This window comes from Pseudophryne corroboree, chromosome 3, assembly GCF_028390025.1.
Source record: "Pseudophryne corroboree isolate aPseCor3 chromosome 3, aPseCor3.hap2, whole genome shotgun sequence".
Lineage (NCBI taxonomy): Eukaryota > Metazoa > Chordata > Amphibia > Anura > Myobatrachidae > Pseudophryne > Pseudophryne corroboree.
The window spans coordinates 214894497-214918924 of NC_086446.1; the positions used below are offsets into that span (position 1 = coordinate 214894497).

At 41.6% G+C, this 24428-nt stretch overlaps 1 long non-coding RNA gene across 1 annotated transcript in view; it reads right to left on the bottom strand.

Annotated features, from left to right (window-relative positions):
- Positions 1-3354: 3354 nt before the first annotated feature.
- The window catches only part of LOC135057609 (uncharacterized), a 41823-nt gene continuing 20749 nt past the window's right edge, over positions 3355-24428 (bottom strand). Inside the window, exons 2-3 of the long non-coding RNA XR_010244240.1 lie at positions 15515-15589; positions 3355-3505 (exon numbers count right to left, since the gene is read on the bottom strand). This is a non-coding gene — a long non-coding RNA (uncharacterized LOC135057609). The remainder of the gene's footprint in view (positions 3506-15514; positions 15590-24428) is intronic.

The window sequence follows — 24428 nt, forward strand, 5'->3', positions numbered from 1 at the left end:
TGTAGATAAGACGCATGTGTAATACAGTGTCAAAAGCTTTGTCAAAGTCTAAAAAGATTAAATCCACCTCCTTACCCTGATCCAGGTTCACACTTACTGTTTCATAAAAGCCAAGTAAGTTGGTCTGACATGATCTGTCCTTCACAAATCCATGTTGGTTCCTTTTAATGACCTTATTTGCTTCAAGGAACTTTTGAACACCGTCCCTTAGAATACCTTCCAATACTTTCCCCACTATAGATGTAAGACTAACTGGTCTATAATTGCCTGGTTCAGCTTTGCTCCCCTTTTTAAATATCAGCACTACCTCTACTATATGCCAGTCTTTGGGAACCATACCCGATTTAACCGAATCCATGAAGATCAAAAATAGAGGTCTTGCTAGTTCAGCGTGCAGCTCCATAAGAACCCTCGGGTGAATTCCATCAGGACCAGGTGACTTATTAATCTTAACTTTTTTAATCAGTCACAGACTACCTCCTCACATAAATAAGCATTTATCAGTGGGACATTATCTTTGTTGAGATTTTGTGTTAGACCCAGCATTTGGTCCTCTCTGGTAAATACCATTGAAAAAAACTTGTTTAGTTTGTTTGGTATGTAATTATCATTTTTGATTAAGACTCCCCTCTTGTCCTTTAAAGGGCCTATACTCTCCTTCCTTGGTCTCTTGCTGTTGATTTACTTAAAAAAAATTGGGGATTCGCTTTGCTTTCCTTTGCTACTAGTTTTTCAGTTTCTTTTTTAGCCACTCTTATTCCTTTTTTGCATATTTTGTTACAGTCCTTATTGTGTTGAAATGACTCCGCATCCCCCTCAGATTTGTATTTTTTAAATGCTCATCTTTTTTTGTCCATTAATTCCTTTATATTTTTGTTAAACCATATAGGTTTGGGATTTTTATTCCTTTTTTTTGCTGCTGGTGGGAATAAATGTAAGAGTATTATTAATTAGCAGTGATTTTAATACATCCCATTTCTCTGTAGTATTTTTTCCTTGAAACAGAATTTCCTTTTCAATGTCCCTTAACGCTTCCTTCATCATGTCAAAGTTGGCTTTGCTAAAGTTTAGAGTCCTAGTTGAGCCAGTATAGGACTGCTTATGAAAACGGATATTGAATGTGACCAAATTGTGTTCGCTGTTACCTATGGGCTCTCCTACTTCAATATTTGATACCAATCCCCCATTGTTATTTAATACCAGGTTTAAGATTGCATTGTACCTAGTTGGTTACTCGATTAATTGAACTAAGTAATTATCATTTAGTGTGTTTAAAAACATATTGCTCCTAGTAGTATCACATGAATTGATTTTCCAGTTTATCTCGGGATAGTGAAAGATTCCCATCACTAATATGTCTCCTACTTCTGCTGCTCTTTCAATTTGGTTCAGTAACAATTTCTTGTTAGACACATTAATACCAGACGACCTGTAGCATAACCCCAATAATAACTTCTTTATTCCTTTACCCACGCATGCAATTTCTACCCATAACGCATCAATAGTATTTACAGTCCCTTCTTGAATATCTTCCCGTATAACAGGTTTTAGAAATGGCTTTACCCCTCCACCCTGTTTATTTAGTCTGTCTCTCCTGTACAGCGTGTAACTCTCTAGATTGACTTTCCAATCGTAAGATTTGTCCCACCACGTTTCAGTAATGCCCATAATATCATATTCCCTGTTGCAAGGATTTCTAGTTCCCCCTTTTTACCTGTAAGGCTTCTAGCATTTACATACATACATACATACATACAATTGAGATATGTATTTCCCCTTATGGTAGGGACATCATAATTCATATGCTGTAAAGATGACCTGTTATCGTCATTGGATATTGTTATTCTAAAACCCTTTTTAGTTCCCATATTACTACCCTTGCCATCTGCTCTATTCCTCCCCCTACTCCTCCCCCATTTTGTTCACTAATGCCACCCCTGCTATTCTCACTGAATGACCCATAATTTCTTGCTAAACCCTCCCCCGAAGTCAAAGTGCAGCAAAGAAGGCAAGTAAAGTGCTTGCGTGCATTAAATGAGGCACAGAGACAAGGGACAAGGATGTAATCCTGCCACTGTACAAATCATTGGTACGTCCGCACCTGGAATATTGTGTTCAGTCCTGGGCACCGTATTCTAAAAAAGATATCGGGGAACTAGAGAGAGTTCAAAAAAGAGCTACTAAATTGATTAAAGGGTTAGAGTCTCTGGAGTACGAGGAAAGGCTTGCTAGGTTAAATATGTATACACTAGAAAAGAGGCATCTAAGAGGAGACATTATTAATATCTTCAAATATGTAAAGGGTAATTTCAAGGAGCTAGCAGCAGATTTGTTTATTAAAAGAACTCTATATAGGACGTGTGGGCACTCACTTAGGTTAGAGGAGAGGAAATTCAGTACACAACGTAGGAAAGGGTTCTTCACGGTAAGGGCAATAAAGATTTGGAACTACCTACTGGAGAGGGTAATAATTGCAGACTGTATTTTAAAGCAGATTGGACAAATTCCTAACTGGTGGATGTATCCAGGGCTATAGCATTTAACATATTGACATTACATTATCTGGGAGTGGTAAGAATCATTGCTGTCATTTGGTACTAAGCCATTACTTCAGAAGACACATTATAAAATGAATAGATTAACACAGGATACAGGTTGAACCCGATGTGCAGTTTGCCTCTTTTCAACCTCACTGACTATGTAACTGACTATGTATATCTCTGGGGTCCCCTAAGATTATATCATATATATATATATATATATATATATATATATATATAGAGTAGTGGGAGTATGGCGCCACAAGTATAGGTGTATAGGCCAACTATACAGTTTTAAAAAATATATAATATAACCAGGGGTGTAGACACTCCTTTAAGGGTAAAAGGTGTCAGCTGACCCCAGAAAATAGGCAGTGATGAAGTCAGACGGACGAAACGCGTTGGGTATACCTTAGTTGACCCTCCATTTTTAAGATAAGCACCTTTCTCTTATCTGAAATATATTTTTATATCTTTATTGTTCCAGATATGTTTTTATATTTTTTATGTGATAATCAGCCTGAATTTATGTTTTAATCAATCAAAACCACCCTTTTTTATTCCATCCAACCTTTTTTGTATTTTTATCAAAATGTCTGTTTTATAATAAATACCCCTCCATTTTTTAGAATTACGTATTGCATCATTCTTCATATATATATCCTTTAAGTGTAGACACTGTTAGTTTATATATATATATATATATCACCTCCAAATGAATCAATGGGCGCTTAATTGCTTTCTAATAGACCAGCAATCCATACAGATAGTCAATATGTCTCAGTAGAATTTTTTTTAATAAAATATGCTCAATTCAACATTGATAGATCAGCAAACCATTTTTCACAAACACTTAAGATTGAACATAATTATATGTCAGCAGATGGCAACAGTGGGGTATTGCTCTTCACAACTCTGACGCATTTCGTCCTAAAAGGACTTCTTCAGAGGGGTGATCTGTACAGCTGGAAAAAACATACAATTATAAAGACATACAATAAAAAAAAAGGACATAAATTTGGGCATAATAATAAGATCTCAAATAAAACAGAAATCCATTTAAGTAAAATCTATCTATGTCGGTATGGACATACACATATACATATATAAGTTTTAATTGAAAAGTGTGCAACGTAATACTATATGAGGCAGTTTGTAATAAGCATCAAACCATACAAATCATCATATAGATAGCATAATGTAATAGATTCCGAAGGATAACATAATATACTAAATTACTATGGATAGATCAAGCCATTCATTCTACTTTTAGAAATCTTAGATCCATAATTAAAAACATTGACACATAAAGAATTTTGTTAGAGAGACCTCAGTAAATTTCTATGAAGGATCATTCAGCCAATAAAGCTGGTTCATGATAATATATATATATATATATATATATATATATATTAAAGCACAATGGAATTTGCTGCGCTATATAAGAAACTGTTAAGAATTAAATATATATTCATTTATCCATACACATATAAATATGTTTATCTCTCCTTACTCTCAAACACCCCACAATCTGATTCTCCCCAATGACTCCATGCTGCATTCCCAGCTCCCCCACCCCATCCCAAAGCCCTGTATCTCCTCACCTAGCTACTCTTACCCTGGGGGTAGTCTCACCTGTGCTGCACTCCCAGTATCCAGACCCGGACACACGCAGGAACCATGTGACTCTGGCACCGTACCAGAAGAGGTCAGCGCAGGGCATGGAAATCTGGGCCAGCAGAGCTGTTGTCATGTCCTATAACTGCCTGCAACAGAGCTGTACCCGCACACTCATGACACACAGTCACTGTATGTCAGTGGCTCCTGCCACTCATGGAATGCACCTACATCACCTTCAGCACGCTGCCTTATTTGGACAAGATGGCTCACATTCATGCTGGGCACTAAGTGGCATATCCGTCTGGTCCCTTTGATCCTTGGAGCCCGGTACAGGTGTCCCCTTTGACCCCCCTGGTGCTGGCCCTGCACACAACACAGTATGTGTCTCCCTGTGTCTCCCTATCTCCTTCCTCCCACACACCTCACAGTCTCTCCCCAATGACTCAGTCACCCTTGGGATAGACTCACCTGCCCTGTACTCCCCAGTACCCAGACCTCAACATCATACAGCTGACCCCAGAAAGAAGAGACAGGCGCAGGGCATGGGAATCCTGGTCAGTTGAGCTGCTGCCATGTCCCATAACGACACGCAGATTACTCATCAACAGTCCCCCAGAGAAGTCTGCTACGTAAGGCTACCAGTACCAGCCAAGTACAAAGAGTGTGTGGTGAGGACTGCGCTAACACCTAATGTTTAAAAAGCAGCTAAGGAGATGTGGGTTTCCACTAGCCCTATAGAATCTGGAGAAAGACTATTTTGGTTACTCCCAGCGCTATTAAACAAAGGACACTGATACGGATATCAATAAAAAGTTTTGACAGTATTTATTTTTCTATATAAAAAATAATAAAACAATCTCAGAGTATCTGATATTGAAGTATAGTAATGAAGGAATCTCTAAATGTCTGAAATCTAAAAAAAAATAATTAATAATGGTAAATGTTTATTAAGATGTGATCTATAATCAATGCGAGATATTTGTCATATTTGATAAAGGATAATCCCACATCAATTCATGATTAATACAAGGAAGAATATGTTAAAAAATTATTGTATGTAAATGAATTCCTAATACCGGTATACATACATAACACAAGACAAACATAAAAATAAATTGATAGAAAGAAAAAGGATAAAGAGGGAAATCCTTTTATGTTGGTAGAGACGCTTATGCGGTTTATTCTACCAAACAAAGGCAGTGAGAGGCTCAATGGTTGTAACTACTATTAGATACTGTGTCCAAAATAAAGATTTCTTTAAAAAATATCTAGTTACTGATACAGAGTCCAAAGTGCAGTCTTTCCAGCCAAGTCTTGAATAATAATTCAGGCAGTGCTAGTCAATCATAGATATAACAGTCTCTCCAGCCAGGCTCTCTAAGCAGTAAAAAACGGTAGTTATTATCATGGATGGAATCAGGAATGCACTCAGTAACCACAAGTGAGGGCAGAAGGAGGAATAAGAAGACGGAGCTATGGATCATCTGGCATCCTGACGAAGCCTGTGGTGTACAGGCGAAACGCGTCGATCGACGCACAACGGATTGGATACACGCTATTGAACGCTGACCACCGTTGTGGATTCTACTTGTCTGCCGGCAGACACCCGTCTTCTCTTCACACTGAGACACATGAGACTTTCACAGTGGCACACGGACCTCGAGTATGGCTTAAAAATAGCGGTGAGTGCATTCCTGGATTCCATCCATGATAATAAATACCGTTTTTCACTGCTTAGAGAACCTGGCTGGAGAGACTGTTATGTATGTATGTATCAGTAACTGGATATTTTTTAAAGAAATCTTTATTTTGGACACAGTATCTAATAGAAGTTACAACCATTGAGCATCTCACTGCCTTTGTTTGGTAGAATAAACCGCATAAGCATCTCTACCAACATAAAAGGATTTCCTTCTTTATCCTTTTTCTTGCTATCAATTTATTTTTATGTTTGTTTTGTGTTATGTATGTATACCGGTATTAGGAATTCATTTACATACAATAATTTTTTAACATATTCTTCCTTATATTAATCATGAATTGATGTGGGATTATCCTTTATCAAATATGACAAATATCTCGCATTGATTATAGACATACTTGCCTACCTGACCCTCTCCATGAGGGAGAAAATGCTCTGTTCCTGGACTTTCCCAGTAATGTATGATTGCCATCACCTGTAGTGAAACACCTTTCTTATCAATTAACTAGCTCACCACAGGTGATGGCAATCATACATTACCAGGAAAGTCCAGGAACAGAGCATTTTCTCCCTCATGGAGAGGGTCAGGTAGGCAAGTATGATTATAGATCACATCTTAATAAACATTTACCATTATGAATTTTTTTTTTTAGATTTCAGACATTTAGAGATTCCTTCATTACTATACTTCATTATCAGTTACTCTGAGATTGTTTTATTATTTTTTATATAGAAAATAAATACTGTCCAAACTTTTTATTGATATCCGTATCAGTGTCCTTTGTTTAATAGCGCTGGGAGTAACCAAAATAGTCTTTTACCAGTACCAGCAGGACTATTGCTCTACAGCTGAAAAGTGTGGAGGGTGATTTATTACCAACAGTCCCCAGAGAAGTCTGCAAACATAAGGTTAATAGCATCAGCAGCCAGGGAGGACCATTGCTTTACAGTTGAAAAGCTTATTGAGTGGTGAGAACATTATATATAATAAATCTGGCCAGACTAATCCACATGTTGACTGTGTATATTGGATTCCTTTATGGATACTGGATACTAAAAGGAAATATTAAGTATCTATAATACTGCATTATTGTGGCCTCTATTCCCTTGTGGATACTGAATTTAAATGCAATATCTTCTTGGTACCTATAAAACTGACTTTTAAATTGTGGTTTTTCACCAGGAAGAATAATTTTGTTTTTACTTTGATTATATCAGATTATAGGCTTATGTATAGCAATTAATGTAGCCTTGGGAGTAGCTCATGTGAAATCAGTTGATACTAAATCGACACACTGCTGATACATATTTAAACAAGCTAGAAAGTAGCAAATGAAATTAAACTAGAAAGGAGCCATCTCTGCTACATTCTCTGCTTGATATATAATCCATGTTATTAATTTCTTAGTGTGGAAAAAATTACCGGCCGGTGTTGTAATTTACTGTTTCATATGTTTACTTTATGAAAAATTAATATATATATATATATATATATATATATATATTTTTTTTTATATATGTTTTAAATAAATTGAATATATTCAATTCCTGTGTGCTGTAATATTGTTGTGTTTTTGATGTCCCATAACTGCCTTCAACAGAGGTGGACCAGGTACAGCGGTCACACACTCATGCCGCACAGCCATTAAACGTGTGAGAGGCTCCTGTCACTCTGAGGCTGCGCCAACACAGCCTATAGCTCGCTGCCCTATTTGGACAAGATGGCTCACATCACAGCCGGGCAGTAAGTGGCATATCCTTGGGGCCCCTGTGATCCTTGGAGCCCAGTACAGGTGTCCCCTTTAACCACCACCCCGTCGCTGGCCCTGGTAGTGTTACCATACACATACACACCTCACACTTTTATATGTAAATATGTGATGACGATATACAGTAACAGTGAAAGCAAAACAACGGAAACCTTTTATCCACTAATGTTTGTACACCAAAGGTTAAGACCAAGTTGGGCAAACATAAAATATGAAAATTTGTACTGGGCACACATCCATAGGCAGATTTGTTCTTAATATTTGTATAGGAAGGTTGTGGGAGGGAAGAGATGTGCAATTGCAGTCAGACCAAGTACAGTAAAGGGTGTATGCAAATTTTGAAAGTAAGATATACCTACACGGAGACTCATATATGCTTGTCAGTAAGCTGTAACACATTTGGCACCAGGTGGCTTATTTAGTAAATGGTGGCATTTCAAAGCATGCAGTATTTAAAACAGCAATGCTATGAATTGAAAATGTTGTAATAGAGTATGTGTGCACAGGTGGAAATGTATGAACACACCAGTGGGTGCCCAGAGACAACAAACAGGCCAGTACTTAACCAGTGGGTTGCAGGTCTATTCAGGTGCACCCGCCACTATCAGGCTGTACCACATAGAGGGGGAGATGTACTAAACTTTGAAAAGTGATACATTTCACCATGATAAAGTACCAGCCAATCAGCTCCTAACTACAATGTTACAGGCCGGGTTTGAAAAATGCCAGTTAGGAGCTGATTTGTTGGTACTTTATCACCGTGAAATTGATCACTTTTCAAGGCTTAATGCATCTGGCCCAGTATCTCAGCGCCTCCTCCATGCTGATTTGTGTAACATGTGAAGGAACATATGAGGCAGCTGCAACTATGGCTACCGAGAGGCAAACCCACGGCAGTTCGTCATAGCTCTGATGCACCTCCTCCAGGCCCCTGGATCCCGGCTCTCCAGCAGCAAGCAGCACACAACTACATTTCTGCACCCAGCAGCGTTGCTGTAATGCTGCTTGCGCCTGCAAAAGGAACCATGCCAATTATAAAGGAAAACAAGGAAATAACTTTTAGGGAAGTAACCCATGGGGGTTTTTGCGGGACCATAGACAGTACAGAGCTTACAGCCCAAAGGGTGGTTTGAACTTGTAAACAGCATAATAGGAAAAACACAGTCACTGTGGCACAATACAGTACATATGGAGGAGTGAGGTCAGTAATGAACTTACAGATACGTGGATTGAACACAATAAGGAGAATACAAATATATGTATGTGTGTATATAGTATATGTATGCATGCACATACAATTAAATATCCCCACTTGTCCCTATATTTGTATAATGATGCAATTTACCCCAATCCATCTAGTGGCCACCTGCATCTCCCCTCGGAGGGATGATGGCGGTGGGGTTTGCAGGTTAGGTGGCACAAGGCTGAAGCTCTGCCTAGGGTGCAGAGAGACCTTGCAGTGGCCCTGCATCCACTGGTCATAGAGTGGAGCAAGGCATACAGCTTACCAGCTGGTGACTGTATGAGGATAGTGGATATTGGGGCAGCATCTCTGGAGGGTCGTATATACTGTAGACAGTGGCGGAACTGTGGGAGGCAGTGGAGTCGGCTGCCGCCGGGCTCCTGACCGCAAGGGGGCACATCTCCTCCACTGTCTCCCGCTGCCTGAGGACCGCGCTGCTATTGCAGACGGAGGAGCTGTGTCAGTGACACGGAAGCTGCCTCCTGTATTTACAGAGAGCTGGCACTGGCTGCAGTTAGGGGGAGCTCCAGAGCACAGCTCCTCCCGGGCCCTTCTAGTTAAGTAAGCCAGCCGAGGGAAGCTCTCTGCTCCTCCGTGCTCCGTGAGCCTGATGATAGACAAAGGTAGGCACTGTGTGGGGGGTGGGGGAGAGGTGGATTTGGGGGGAAGCACTGTGTTTTGTGTGTGCTTGTTTTTAAGTGAGGTGTGGGTGTGTTTTTAAGGAAAGTTGTGCGTTCAAGTAAAAAAGGCATGTGTGTGTGTGTGTGTGTGTGTGTGTGAGTGAGTGATGTGAGTGGCATGTGTGTGAGAGGCATGTATGTATGTGTGTGTGTGTAAGTGAGAGGCATGTATGTGTGTGTAAGTGAGAGGCATGTATGTGTGTGTAAGTGGGAAGCATGTGTGTGTGTGTAAGTGAGAGGCATGTATGTATGTATGTATGTGTAAGTGGGAGGCATGTGTGTGTGTGTAAGTGAGAGGCATGTATGTGTGTAAGTGAGAGGCATGTGTGTATGTAAGTGAGAGACATGTGTAAGTGAGAGGCATGTGTGTATGTAAGTGAGAGACATGTGTAAGTGAGAGGCATGTGTGTGTGTGAGAGACATGTGTATGTAAGTGAGAGGCACGTGTGTGAGAGGTGTGTGTGTGTGTGTGTGTGTGTGTGTGTGTGTGTAAGTGAAAGGCATGTGTGGGTGTTTAAGTAAAAGCGGCGTGTGTGTTTTTAAGTAAAGGAGGTGTGTGTGTGTGAAAGCAGCATGTGTGTTTTTAAGTAAAGGAGGTGTGTGTGTGAAAGCGGCGTGTGTGTTTAAGTGAATGAGGCGTTTGTGTGTTTTTTTATATATATCTAGTGTTCACGCTAGGTGTCTTTCACAGGGCGCTGCGCCCTGCCCCTTAGACAGCTGAATCCCGCCCTGCCCGTTTTTGTGCGTCCTGCCGTTTGCTGCAGGCCGGACCCCGCCACGCCGCTTGACCCAGCCGCGCGCCGCCGGACCCGGTAAGCACATGAGAGTCCCCCTGGGCTAAATTAACCTTGTAAGTATTTTGCAGCTGTAAACATCAATCTCAGTGCTCTCTACCTGGTGCAGTGTGCCTCAGTGCTCTCTACCTGGTGCAGTGTGCCTCAGTGCTCTCTACCTGGTGCAGTGTGCCTCAGTGCTCTCTACCTGGTGCAGTGTGCCTCAGTGCTCTCTGCCTGGTGCAGTGTGCCTCAGTGCTCTCTACCTGGTGCAGTGTGCCTCAGTGCTCTCTACCTGGTGCAGTGTGCCTCAGTGCTCTCTACCTGGTGCAGTGTGCCTCAGTGCTCTCTACCTGGTGCAGTGTGCCTCAGTGCTCTCTACCTGGTGCAGTGTGCCTCAGTGCTCTCTACCTGGTGCAGTGTGCCTCAGTGCTCTGTACCTGGTGCAGTGTGCCTCAGTGCTCTCTACCTGGTGCAGTGTGTATAATGTGCTCTATCTGGCGCAATATGTATAACGTGCTCTGCCGTGTCTATAGGAGGTTCTACCTGGTGCAATGTGTATTAGGTGCACTACCGTGTGGTGTAATGTGAATTGCCACTATTATGTGGCCACGCCCCTTCCCCACAAAACAACGCCCCTAGATTTTTGCGGCGCGCCTTCGGCGCGCACTGTCCATGTTTTGGCCTATAGCAATGGGAGCACCAAGCATTATAGTATGTACCTAAGTTTGCCCATCTAACTTAAAAATGTGCCCTCCCGAATGGAAAAATGTGCCCTCCCCGTGATCAGCACCCTGCCCTAAAAAAATCCTAGAGTGAACACTAGTTATATCGGCACACTGCTGCGCCAAAGCATCTCCATCGAGACCCGCTGGCGGGTGAGGGAGCACTGTAGGTGTACTATAAAGTTATGCTGGTGTCTGTTTTATTGTAATGACTGACTTGGAGTGCGTCCACTTTCTATGTGTATGTATATTACTATTGGGAAAGGTACCTGAGCACGCTGCTACTGTTCACCCTTAGTGCCGGATAGCTACATATGGTATGTGTGTGTATATGTAGGGGGGCACCAACATTTATCATGCCTCCGGGCGACTGGGACGAACTTACGCCACTGACTGTAGAAGATAATCACAAGTCTCATGGAGCTAAGTGGAAGACACCTCTCTTCCACTGTGCCACTCTAATACAGTAAAAAGATGGAGCCATGCAGTACAAGGTTTTGCAGCCAACTTGGGAAGGAAATTAAGCCATTCTGGTGGCTCTAACATGGAGTATGTGCATTATTTCTCTCCATCTTCAATACAGAATGCATCTGGTTTTGCACTTTATAGTATTCTGGCAAAAGCACTGATAGTGAGTAATTTGAAAAGCTGCCTTTAGTAAGAATAAATGTTCATGTAATAACATATTAATGTGTACATGGAGCTTATGACAAGACAGGTTGCGACAAGACAGGTTGCCAGGTGATCCAGCCCATTGTAAACATTAATAATTACAGTCCACATACAGCAGTTGTGGAATAGTTGTGGTATATAGATGTGCCCAATGTGTCTTTTAACCCCATGTTCCCCATGCATAATGGAATATAAGTGGTAACCTTGCTTGTTACCTGCTTTTGTAGATGGCAGATGATCTCAGTTATTTTTAAATGTTTTTATACTTCATTTGCTTGAATATAATAATGTGACATTATCCCATAGGATCATTTTTCCCACATGAGATGTAATCTATTGCCTACTATTATGAAAGCATATATAAAATAGTGTCATTTTACCAGGTTGCTGGACACTAAGAAAAGAGAAAGATTGAAGAGAGTTTGCTGATGAATCCAGTTCAAAGGGAAATGCCTTATCAATTCAAAGTTAAAGAGGATAAGACAAGGGGGGTCATTCCGAGTTGTTCGCTCGTTATTTTTTTTTGCAATGGAGCGATTAGTCGCTAATGCGCATGCGCAATGTCCGCAGAGCGACTGCGCCAAGTAAATTTGCTATGCAGTTAGGTATTTTACTCACGGCATTACGAGGTTTTTTCTTCGTTCTGGTGATCGTAATGTGATTGACAGGAAGTGGGTGTTTCTGGGCGGAAACTGGCCGTTTTATGGGTGTGTGTGAAAAAACGCTACAGTTTCTGGGAAAAACGCGGGAGTGGCTGGAGAAACGGAGGAGTGTCTGGGCGAACGCTGGGTGTGTTTGTGACGTCAAACCAGGAACGAAACTGACTGAACTGATTGCAGATGCCGAGTAAGTCTGGAGCTACTCAGAAACTGCTAAGAAGTGTCTATTCGCAATTCTGCTAATCTTTCGTTCGCAATTTTGATAAGCTAAGATTCACTCCCAGCAGGCGGCGGCTTAGCGTGTGCAAAGCTGCTAAAAGCAGCTTGCGAGCGAACAACTCGGAATGACCCCCAATATTATTCTATGTTATTGTAAACAATTGTCAAAAAAAAGTATAACCAGTGACTTGCTCTGCAAAAAAACGGCACAAAGAAAACAAGTAACCACAGGTGGGGCCGTCAACTGAAAATGTGCAGAGAGATCTAGATTTGAGATAGGTTTGTACAAAATAAAATATACATTTCAGTGCAAAAATAAAGCTGCCCAGATCTTGTGGGCTACATCCAAAAGCAGCCAATATTTCCCCTATATGAAAAAATAAATACATGTACTTGCACCCACTGGCATATTTATAATGGGTGCAGTGTGTGGTGCACGCAGGCCCCCAGGGTCCAGGGGGGGCCCACACCGCACACCCTGCACCCATTATTTTTAATACTTACCCTCCGGAGTCCAGCAGTACAGCAGAAGGAATAACTGTGAAAATGGTTCTGTGCCATATTCCCGGTGTTTTGTGCACACGCAGTAGGAAAATCACTGGGAAAATGCCCACTGCGTTATTTCCCCGGAGATCTGCGCATGCGTGTACACTCTGGGACAGTGCTAGGGTCCACTAGGGACCCTAGTGCACAGAGCTACAGCACTGCCGGCTAGTGAGAAAGGGGCCCAGACGGATCCTGCACACGGGCCTCCTCCTCTCTAGAAATGCCCCTGCTTGCACCCCACACGTTAAAATATGATTTGTGTTATGTGGAAGGTTACTTTTTTTCCCCCTTTGTTCCCAACTCAAAACCAGCCACTACAGTATGTGTACTCTTTGGAGATGGACATAGATGGACATATAGTATACTGTAAAGTCAGGCTGCACGCTTCTCCTCTACCTCCACTCAGTAATGTTTCAATACGCATACATGGCTGAGTCAGACTCCAGATATATAGTTATAGAGAAAATTATCATTACAAAGTAAGCTCTTTGTTGGATATCTAATTGGATGCTCTGTCTTATTCTACATTAGATTTCTTGATAAATTCCCATAGATAATAACTTCTTATCACTAGAAATGTGTAAGAGATGAAATTGACAGGTTAGCATTGCGAATTATGATATATTTTTCCCTTAGTCACTGTATGTATACACATGTACATTCTTAAGACAGTAATTGAATGAGTGCAAACATTATTCCTTACTCCTAAAAAAAAAAAAAACACAACAATTTTTCCTATTGTTAAATTCAGAGCTCCCCTGACACGATTTATTTTACTTTCTTGCCCTGTTTCCCTTTCATTCTGACTGCAGAGACTTGCATGTTGATGCTACAATTCAGGCAGTTTTTTTGTATCACAGTGCTTTGTCTCCTATGCTGGGGATTGACAACATTCTACAGTGCTTTACTAAGAAACACAGCATTGTAAACATATCTCTGCTGCAAACCAATATAAATAAATTTAATGCGAATAAAAATGTGGTAATAAAAATGTCAGTCTATCAAAAATGTCTCAACTATAAAGGCATTAGATGAATTGAATGGAAATACAGACTTTCTATTCTAATGTATTTAGAATGTGCATGAATAATAAATGATGGATGTACAGTATGGAGGAAAAACTAAACTTGCAGCTTAAACGTCTGTGTTACTTTTCACAGGACTGATTGATTCTTGCATAATGTTAAACTGGCTGCATGTTGTAATGTTTAACCTGCAGTACCAGGGATTTAATGATTTGTTTTTTTTCTGCCAGTTATGTTATTGGATATAGAAAATCTGTATGCACTGTTCACTCGTGAGCCAAGAAAAAAAAACAAAATATAAAACAATTCACTTTTTAAATATATTGTAAGGTATCAAATCCAATGCAAGGTTACACACTTCTCTTTAATCCCAGTGGTATATAAACTTTAAAACCCTGTACATTAAACTATTCCTTATTATCAGTGTATCAATCTGTAATGTTAGGTCAAACAACTTACCTTACCCATGTATTGATTATTAAACTGCCTTTTTATACGTACAGTACCTTTATGATAGTTATTGGGATGCTAGGACGACCTGGATAAGGCCAACATTCAATAGGTTGACCATTAATGGTCATGCGGCAGTAGGTCTTCATTGTCAAAAGGTCATCATTGACAAAGGGTCAACATGTCAATGGTTAACACAGGAAACGGTCGACATGGCTTTTGTACAATTTTTTTTAATCTTATTGGTGCATCAATTTGGGTTTCTATCACTTTACGGAGTAAATGACACCATTTTAAAAAACAACAACTTTGTGTCAACCTTTTCCTGTGTCAACCTTTTCTATGTCATCCTTTTTGTCATGCTGACCTTTCGCCACTCAACCTTTTGGGGTTGACCTTTTCCTGGTCGACCTAGATATCCATACCCATATGATATACAGTACAGGTTAAATGTACATGTACTTTTAATAAAATATTTGTCAACAATGTTTTTCTAAAGGTTGCAATAAAGTATAAATAGAATATGTTTAGTTAATTGTACTTTAAAATTGGCTTCTGTTTCACTACATACTTATCGTCATCACATCACTGATCCACACTTATATATGATTACTGATATTTTCCTGGAAGAATGCATTTTTTTCAATATACTTTTATAAAGAATGAAAAACATAGATGCATGTTATACACTAGTGGCCTTTCACACACAAATAACTGACAGGTCAGTGCCCTACAATGCCTTTTGCTTATTAGTGCAGTGTCATGCTGTGATAAAATTGCATCACAGCACAGCCCCACATTTCCAGTCTATGACTGACAAGGAGGGAAAGAGGTCATAAGGAACAAAAAGGCACAAGGTGCACCAACATTAATTTAAATAATTAAACCTACCCTCTTATCTATTGTCATTCAAGGGAGTGTGATCTTGTAAAATCCACAGTGCAGCTGGATCTCAGAGTGTGGAGGCTGGAAAAAAAAACATGGTAAATACTGTAAGTAATAAGATCTTTGCACTCCAAGCAACCGTCTTAATTATTCTTTTTGGATGCACCTTAGAATCAAGAATTATATCATATCGCACACAACTGTACATGAACATGTATTGCAGATGGATTAAAAAATAGTACTCCCGCCTATAATATGAACATTCATTTTTTTTTTCTTACTGTGGGCTAATTTTCAATGGGTATTAGATAGTCCAAATGCTGTGAACTCTCATTAACGTTAAGTAGACTTTTAAAGGTTATTAATGACTATATGGCATACTGTACTTAACACTGAAGGGCTTAGATACAGTTGGATGTATGTCTGGAATATTTATATACAGTTCTATGTCTGTACTTACTGTGCATGCACACCAAAAACACTTGTACATAATACAGTAAGTCCATTTCCACATTGTGTCACCTCTTACATCCATGGGAGAAATGTAATAGAGTGTGAGAATCAGAAAGTGAGAGTTTTGGTAAAATGCTCCTGTTTTTTTTTAAAGTGACAATCATTTACATGGCAAAACCAGGTTGATTTTGCCATCTAAACGGTTGCCACTTTAAAAAACAGGAGAATTTTACCAAAATCTCTCACTTTCTGATTCTCACACTCTATTACATTTCCCCACATGACTCTTTATGACTGGAAAGGCTGAAGGACATGGAATGAATACTGTAGTTTTGAATACAGTGTTCACATAATTCAATTCAGGTAGACCTGGATGCAAATGCTTGTACATCTGTAAGCAGAATCAGGTTAGGATCCCAGTGGTCAGAATAGCGGCTTTCAAAATACCGATGCAGGAATCCCGTCATATAATGGAATGCTGCCATAAAAATTTTGAGAGTAATTACAATCCCGGCGCCGGCATCCTGACACCAGGGATCCAATCGCTATACTGCCGGGCCACTGGAGAAGTAAGCCACAGCGGGGATGGGGGTGTAAGGTTTAGGCTGTGGGGGGAGAGTTAGGGATAGGCTGGTGCCTGGGGAGTTTAGGATTAGGATGCAGGGAGGGGGGGTGAGGGTTAGACACCCTCGGAAAGTATTAGTGCTAGGCTGCGGGTAGAGGGAGGGTTAGGTTTAAGCTGCGGAGAAGGGGGTTAGGGTTAGGCACCACCGGGGAGGGTTAGGGTTAGGCAGCGGGGGGAGGGGGGTTAGGTTTAGGCTGAAAACAGGAAGGATTATGGGGCCAGTGGGGGAAGGTAAGTGTACGTACCTTCCCTGTCGGGATTTTGATGAACAGGATGCTACGGTCAGTTTTCTGACCGTCGGTATCCGGACTGCCGGGATATCCATTCCAACCCCTGTAAGCACCCATCTTGCAGGTGCTGGAGAGCTGGTGCAATGATATACAGTAATGATAATGATCAGCATAACTATCTATCTGCTTCTGATTGGTTGATAGTGGATAAATCTCTCTAATAATGCGTAATTCATTAGTGTAGCTTCTATATTATATGAAGTGACAGGTGTCTATTTGTAATACTTCCTCGATATTTTCAATTGGACTGTGGAAGATTTCCATTTGTTTTCTTTTTTTTATTATAACATTTTATTGAAGTTTTTTCAATGGGGCAGGTACACTCACAGTCAGGAGTACAACTGATGACAAAATTCAATAAATCAGAGTAAACATTACATTTCTGACCATTTTAGTAATAAGATATAATAAGGACAATGTCACAATCCATGCAGTTTCTCCTCCATGCCTGCGGTGGCGCTCTCTGCTCTGGTGCTCAGCACTCTCTGCTCTATATCTGCAGCTTGGTAATTAGCTGTTACCACAGCTGTGAGCAGAACCTGAACTCACTACTTAGGCCAGCCACACAGGCTCCCTGTTGCCAGTTTATCGTGTCAAAGTTGTTTCAGCTCCTGGTCCTGGTTATGCTGGTCTCTACTACTAAATCGTCCATAGAACTGCCAGACTCTACCACAGTGCAATCCTGTCATCCTGCTACAGTGCATATTCTACCAGTGCTATCCTGTGATCCAGCTACAGTGCAATCCTGGTACGTGCATACTGTACCACAGTGCAATCCTGTCATCCTGCTACAGTGCATATTCTACCAGTGCTATTCTGTGATCCAGCTGCAGTGCAATCCTGGTACGTGCATACTCTACCACAGTGTAATCCTGTCATCCTGCTACAGTGCATATTCTACCAGTGCTATTCTGTGATCCAGCTACAGTGCAATCCTGGTACATGCCTACTCTACCACAGTGCAATCTTGTCATCCTGCTACAGTGCATATTCTACCAGTGCTATCCTGTGATCCAGCTACAGTGCAATCCTGGTACATGCATACTCTACCACAGTGCAATCCTGTCATCCTGCTACAGTGCATATTCTACCAGTGCTATTCTGTGATTCAGCTGCAGTGCAATCCTGGTACGTGCATACTCTACCACAGTGCAATCCTGTCATCCTGCTACAGTGCATATTCTACCAGTGCTATCCTGTGATCCAGCTACAGTGCAATCCTGGTACGTGCATACTCTACCACAGTGCAATCCTGTCATCCTGCTACAGTGCATATTCTACCAGTGCTATCCTGTGATCCAGCTACAGTGCAATCCTGGTACGTGCATACTCTACCACAGTGCAATCCTGTCATCCTGCTACAGTGCATATTCTACCAGTGCTATCCTGTGATCCAACTACAGTGCATCCTGCTATGGTGCAATATCCACTACTGAACAATCCTATTGCAAAGTGCCTTCACAGTCCACAGTGTCTCTAGTATTTCCACAATCTACACCGTTTTCAAGTACTCAGTCTCCTGGCATTCCATGTCCCCTCAGTTCTCCCTTTCTTTTTGTGTTCTCTAGTTATTCCTGGTTGATATTTATTGTTTACAGTTGTACACTGCTTTATTAAACTTACTATTATACCGTGAACATCAGTCCCTGCTAATATGTTCTCAAAATGGGAAATCCAAACGGATTCTGACAGACAAACACAAACGAGACACACACAAAGAGGAATAAGACACGGGTAGGTAGAAGGGAAAGGGAGATAGAAGAAAGATAAAAGAAAGAACGTTCATGGGTACCATTTCACATATCTGCAAACATGTATGGGGATCCTAGAGCAGGAAGGTCAAATAACGTGATAACATTTTCTAAGACAAATAAACCACATTCAGGTAGCGGAAGCTGAAGAGGATAATCTAAGGAGCAAGACAGGTTTTCACTTTCGACCAGTCACGAGTACCAAAATAAGATGAAATAGCATTTACGGAATCAGCATCCAGGGTAAGAATATATGTCCCATTTGTTGTGGAAAGTCCTCAGTGAAAAGACTTCGTTCAGCAAGAGAGAGCGCATATCAAAGTACAATTACATTAGAAGTCGAACCTTCAGTTCCTGAAGCGTGGGTGCAGATTTCTTGGTCCAGTGTATTAGTATCAATTTCTTGGCGAGAGTCAGTATGAGGACAATAAGAGGTATGCAACGAGGAGAGTGCTTTCCAAACTGCCATTCGCGAAAGTGGAGCAAAAGGCAAGCCTCGGGCTCGGGAGTAAGGGGCACATGAAGGATAGCGCTCAGAAAAGAGACTAATTTACACCAAAACCTACGTATTTTGGAACATTCCCAGAAACAGTGAAAAAGTTTGGCATTTTGCATAGTACATTTAGTACAGGACCCAGTGTCCCCACCCCCCATATACTTCTGCTGGGCAGGGGAGATATATGCCCTATGGAAAAATCTAAGGTGCGTTTCCTGTAGATAGGCGGAGTGTAATCCTTTAGTGTATTTATTGTATTGCACTAGGAGATCATTTGACACACTGGAAATGGTGGGCAAATCCAATGTCCATTGAGTGAGCAATTAAGTGAGTATAAGGGTATATCAATCCTAGCCTCTACTAAGTGAGGGTATAAGTGACAGAGTTTGTACTGTGCCGTAGTTCTACGAAGTAGAACTTTCAGGATAACATGGGAACCATGTGTAATAGGGTCAGTGAGTTGAGTATAGGGGAATGACTGAACAAAATGTCTCACCTGCAGGTATAAATAGAAGTGGCTGTTGGGGAGGTGATGTCTGCGTTGTAAGTCAGCAAACGTGCAAACCATGCCCCCTGGGTCAAAGACTTTGCTCACAAGGGCGATACCTTTACTTTTCCAGACTTGGAGCAGAGGACTGCAAATTGAAGGCGGGAAAGCGGGCTTGCCCCAAAGGGTAAGGAAAGGAGAGAAACGAAAGTCTCTCTTCAATTTCTTATTCAAACTGATCCATAGGAGGTAAGTATCATGGAAAAGTATATTAGAATAGATATGTTTCGGTATAGCTGAGGATGGGAGATGCAGCAGTGCTGAGGGTGAATAATGTGAAAGGGCTGCTTGATCCAAACTCATATCAGTGTAGGTGGATCTTTCCAACAACCAGTCCCCGGCATAGCGAAAGAATACTGACATGGTATAAGATTTAAAGTCTGGTATACCCAGCCCACCTAATGACCGAGGAAGCATTAGCTTGGGGAGCGCAATTCTAGCCCTCTGGCCCTTCCATAGAAAGGAGGAGATAGAGGAATTAATTCGCAAAATATCACTGTTAGTCAAAGCATGTGGTAACGATTGGATAGTGTAGAACAGCTTAGGGAAGATAATTGATTTAACTACTGCAGCTCTACCTAGCAAGGAGAGTGGAAGCGCGTCCCATGATAACATTAATGTGGTTATCTTTTGTATCACCGGGGTGAAATTGGCCTTATATAATGTCTCAGTTTTGTTAGTGATAGATATAGCCAAATATTGAATCATTGAGGTACTAATTTTAAAGCGTGAAAAAATCAGGGAAGAAGCAAGATCTAGCGAGTAATTGCCTATTGGTAAAAGTTCAGATTTATTGACATTGATTTTATACCCTGAGGATTTACCAAATTCATCAATCAATGCCATAATGTGGGAAATGGAGGTCAGGGGGTCAGTAATAAATAGGAGCATATCATCTGCGAACAGTGATACCTTCAATTAATTCGATGCAATCCTGATTCCATGAAACTCAGTTGAGTCACGTAGTAGAATAGCCAGAGGCTCAATGGCGATGGCAAAGAGCAAGGGTGACAGAGGGCACCCTTGCCTAGTGCCTTTGTACAAGGGGAAATAGTATGATATTTGGCCATTGCAGATGATTTGTGAAAGTGGGGTGGAATACAGCAATTTGACATAGGAAATAAAAGTCGGGGGAAGACCAAATCGGGCCATGGTGGAATATAAGTGGTGCCAAAGCATCAGGTCAAAGGCCTTCTCGGCGTCAAGGGATAAAATGATACCTGGTGGAGAGGAGTCAACAGATTGTTGGAGATGTTGGACAGCAGCAGTGACCTTCCTCACATTGACCACAGAGTGTCTGCCCACAATAAACCCTGTTTGGTCCGGGTGGATAATAGATGGTAGTACCACTTTAAGTCTGTCCGCTAGTATTTTCACCAAGATCTTATAGTCCAAATCCAATAGCGATATCGGCCTATAAGATCCTGGGTTGGTGAGATCCCTACCCGGTTTAGGCAGAACTTTAACATAGGCTGCATTAAAGTGTAGAGGGGGGAGGCCAGATCGTAACATATGGTTAAAGGCATCCACCAGCGTATCTAGTATATGGGGAAGCATGAATTGTAGAAACTACCCCCAAACCCATCTGGGCCAGGAGTTTTACCGTGTTTCAGATATTTAATTACTGATGTGACTTCTGCAGCAGTGACAGGGCCAATCAGTGCAGGTCCCAGTGCAGTATCCATTTGCGGGAAGGAGTCCGTAGGGACGAAGGGGTCACACATAGGGTTGGAGTGCATATCTGCTGCAGGAGCTGGAGAAGTATGAGAGTAAAGAGCGGAATAATAATCAGTCATGATCTGCAATATCTGTGCGCTGGAGGAGGTGAGAGAGCCTTCCACTCTCTGTAGGGGATGGAAAATAGCAGATGGCATAGTGCCATTCAGTATGTTAGTTAGTAGCTTGCCCGTTTTGTTTCCAAAACGGTGATATTTGTAATTGACCTTGTAGAGAGATTTATTGCCCCTATTGGTTAAGTATTCGTTAAAGTGAATTTAGCGATAGTGTAATTATGCTTATTGGACACAGTAGGGCGGTGGCAGTAAGCAGAGTAAGTAGAGGACAGTTGATTGTGCAGCCTGAGGTAGGAAGAGGCATAGGCTTTATTTAGTTTAGCCATATATGAGAGAATTGCGCCCCTCAAGACCGATTTCATTGTTTGCCAGAAGAGAGAAGGGCTGGAGCTTGCGTGAGACTGGTTGTTGGAGCAGAATTCCCCCCAGCATTCGACTAGCATGGTTTGAAATTCAGGAGAGGCCAATAAATGTGAAGGGAATCTCCAAATCCGTCTGGGAGATGGTTCATCAGAGACATGCAAAGAAAATCGCTGCAGGGAGTGATCCGATAATGGTATCGGCTCAATCTCAACATCTGATACCCTTGTGAACAAAGTCTTGGAGACCATTAAATAATTTATTCTCGATAGGGTGTGGTAGACAGAGGAGAGGCAGGTGTATTCCCTGGCGGTAGGGTTGACGGCCCTCCAAACATCAACTAGGGATAATTGGGATAGTAATTGAGAGATCCCAAACTTTGGTAGAGAGAATGATTTTTTGGGTGCAGAGGATCTGTCAAGGTGTTTGTCAGAAACAAGATTGAAATCCCTGCATACTATTAGTTCCCCTCCCATGTGAGGTGTCAGTTCAGCAAGTAGTGTACTAAAGAATTTGGTGGTGTAGACAGGCGAGGCATAGACACTGCACAGCGTGTAGGGCTGGGAGTGGAGTAAAACGTTAGCAATAACATATCTACCTTCAATATCTGATACCACTTTTGTCAGTTCACATGGTAATGTACGTCGTGACATTATGACTACTCCCCTAGACTTAGACGTATAAGATGCACTAGACAACAGTTTCCAGCCTAGCATTTGGAGTTTTAACATTTCTAGCGGCACTAAATGGGCCTCCTGGATAAAAAGTATATCTAGTTTCAACTTGTTACAATATAAGAGAACCTTCCTGCATTTTGCGAGAGAGTTAAACCCCCCCCACATTAAAAGAGCCTATTTTAATCTCAGACATGTTGTATAATACCAGTGTGGAGAGTAGGTACACCTGAACATTGCATCTAAACATTTATGATAAGAAGAAGGACTGGTGGGGGAAGAGGACAAGACACGATAGGGTGTGGACACAGAGACACATAGAAACATATGAAAAAACAACAAACAACGATCCGCATTGCGCATCTAACAACCATACTGCACTTTCACATAACTTCCGGAGACAAATAAAAAACAAAAACATCAGATACAGTAAAATACTTTTGTAGGAACCCAGAGCATAACTCCTGTCATGCCCGGCTAGTTGTCATGTGAAACCTCAAAGAGTCCTCAAGGAACCAGAGGGGTGTAGGGCTGCAGAGAGGACATATCGTATGAGAAACCAGAGTAGCTGGGGAGGGAAGTGAGGTGAAGTTGAGTAATAATGAACACCATCCATCTGCCATAGATGCAGGTGGCAGGGGGATCAAGGCAATCAGGCGGGGTCGGTAATATATCTTGATCTGAAGTCGGGCCTCTAGCACAGAGAAAATCTTCAGCATCGGCAGGAGACATAAAATCAAAGTGTCTATCCTTTTCAAACAGACGCAGCTTGGCAGGGTAAATAAGGGCAAATTTTTTCCTATCTGCAATCAGGCATGTACAAATAGGGGAGAAAGCTCTGCGGGCTTTCGTGAGTTCCACGGAGTAATCTTGAAATAGTCGGAGTTGTGCACCTTCCCATTTAAGGACGGGCTGTTTTCTGGAAGCTTTCCATATTTCTAGCTTGTGTGTGTAGCAGAGGCATTTAAAAATAGTGACTCTGGGACGCGAGTCATTAGGGTGTGGAGGAGGGCCTATCCTATGTACCCGTTCAATCACCATATCCTTGGACAGGTCAGGTATGCCCAGCAGTTGTGGCAAGGTGTGTGCAACAAATTGCTCCAGCAAGTGGCCCCTAATCATTTCAGGGAGCCCCACCACCCTTATATTGTTTAGCCGTGAGCGATTTTCGATTTCCTCCATTTTATTGATAATGGAATAATTCTCCTTCTCCAACCTTTTAAACTTCACATTGCAAATCAGCTAGATTATGTGCCACCAAGCCTATTCTGTTTTCAGCAGTGGTAACCCTGGTAGACAAGTGGTGCATCTAAGTGGTAATGTCACTTACTGCTTTAGTCAGTAACGGCCCCATCGCGGAGGTAATGGCGTTCACGAGGTCCCCATAAAGCAGCGGGCTGTCCCGGGGGCACTGGGAGTTCAGGCCAGCAGTGTCGAGTGTCTCAGTGACTGTTTTCTTTGAAGCCGGCGTGGTGGCGTGTGACTCTTCCTCCGGCGCCATTACAGGGTCCGCGCCTCGTTTGATCTGGCGCAGCGCCTGCTGTTGAGAGCGCGGAGGCTGCGAGGATGTGACAAACTTGTCCATCGTGGTGTTAGCAGCTGTGGGTGTGGGTGAGGTTTGGAGGCTATAGTAGCCGTGAAATGGGTCAAAAAAGCCGGGCAAAGAGCGGAGCTGTGAGCCTGTGCTGCTCACTCCATCTACCCGGAACCGGAAGTCTAAAATAACAGTTTGTTTAATAAAATTTGTATTTTGTATTTGTGCTTGTTGTGTTTATTATTTTAGATTGTTATTGCAATTTTTAATTATAACTCTATATCTTACACTGCTGTCTTGTGTATTTGACACAATTAAATTATTATTTTGTGTATGAATAGAGTACTGTAGTTCAATTTTAATAAACACTATTAACATTGTTCAGCCACATCTGTGT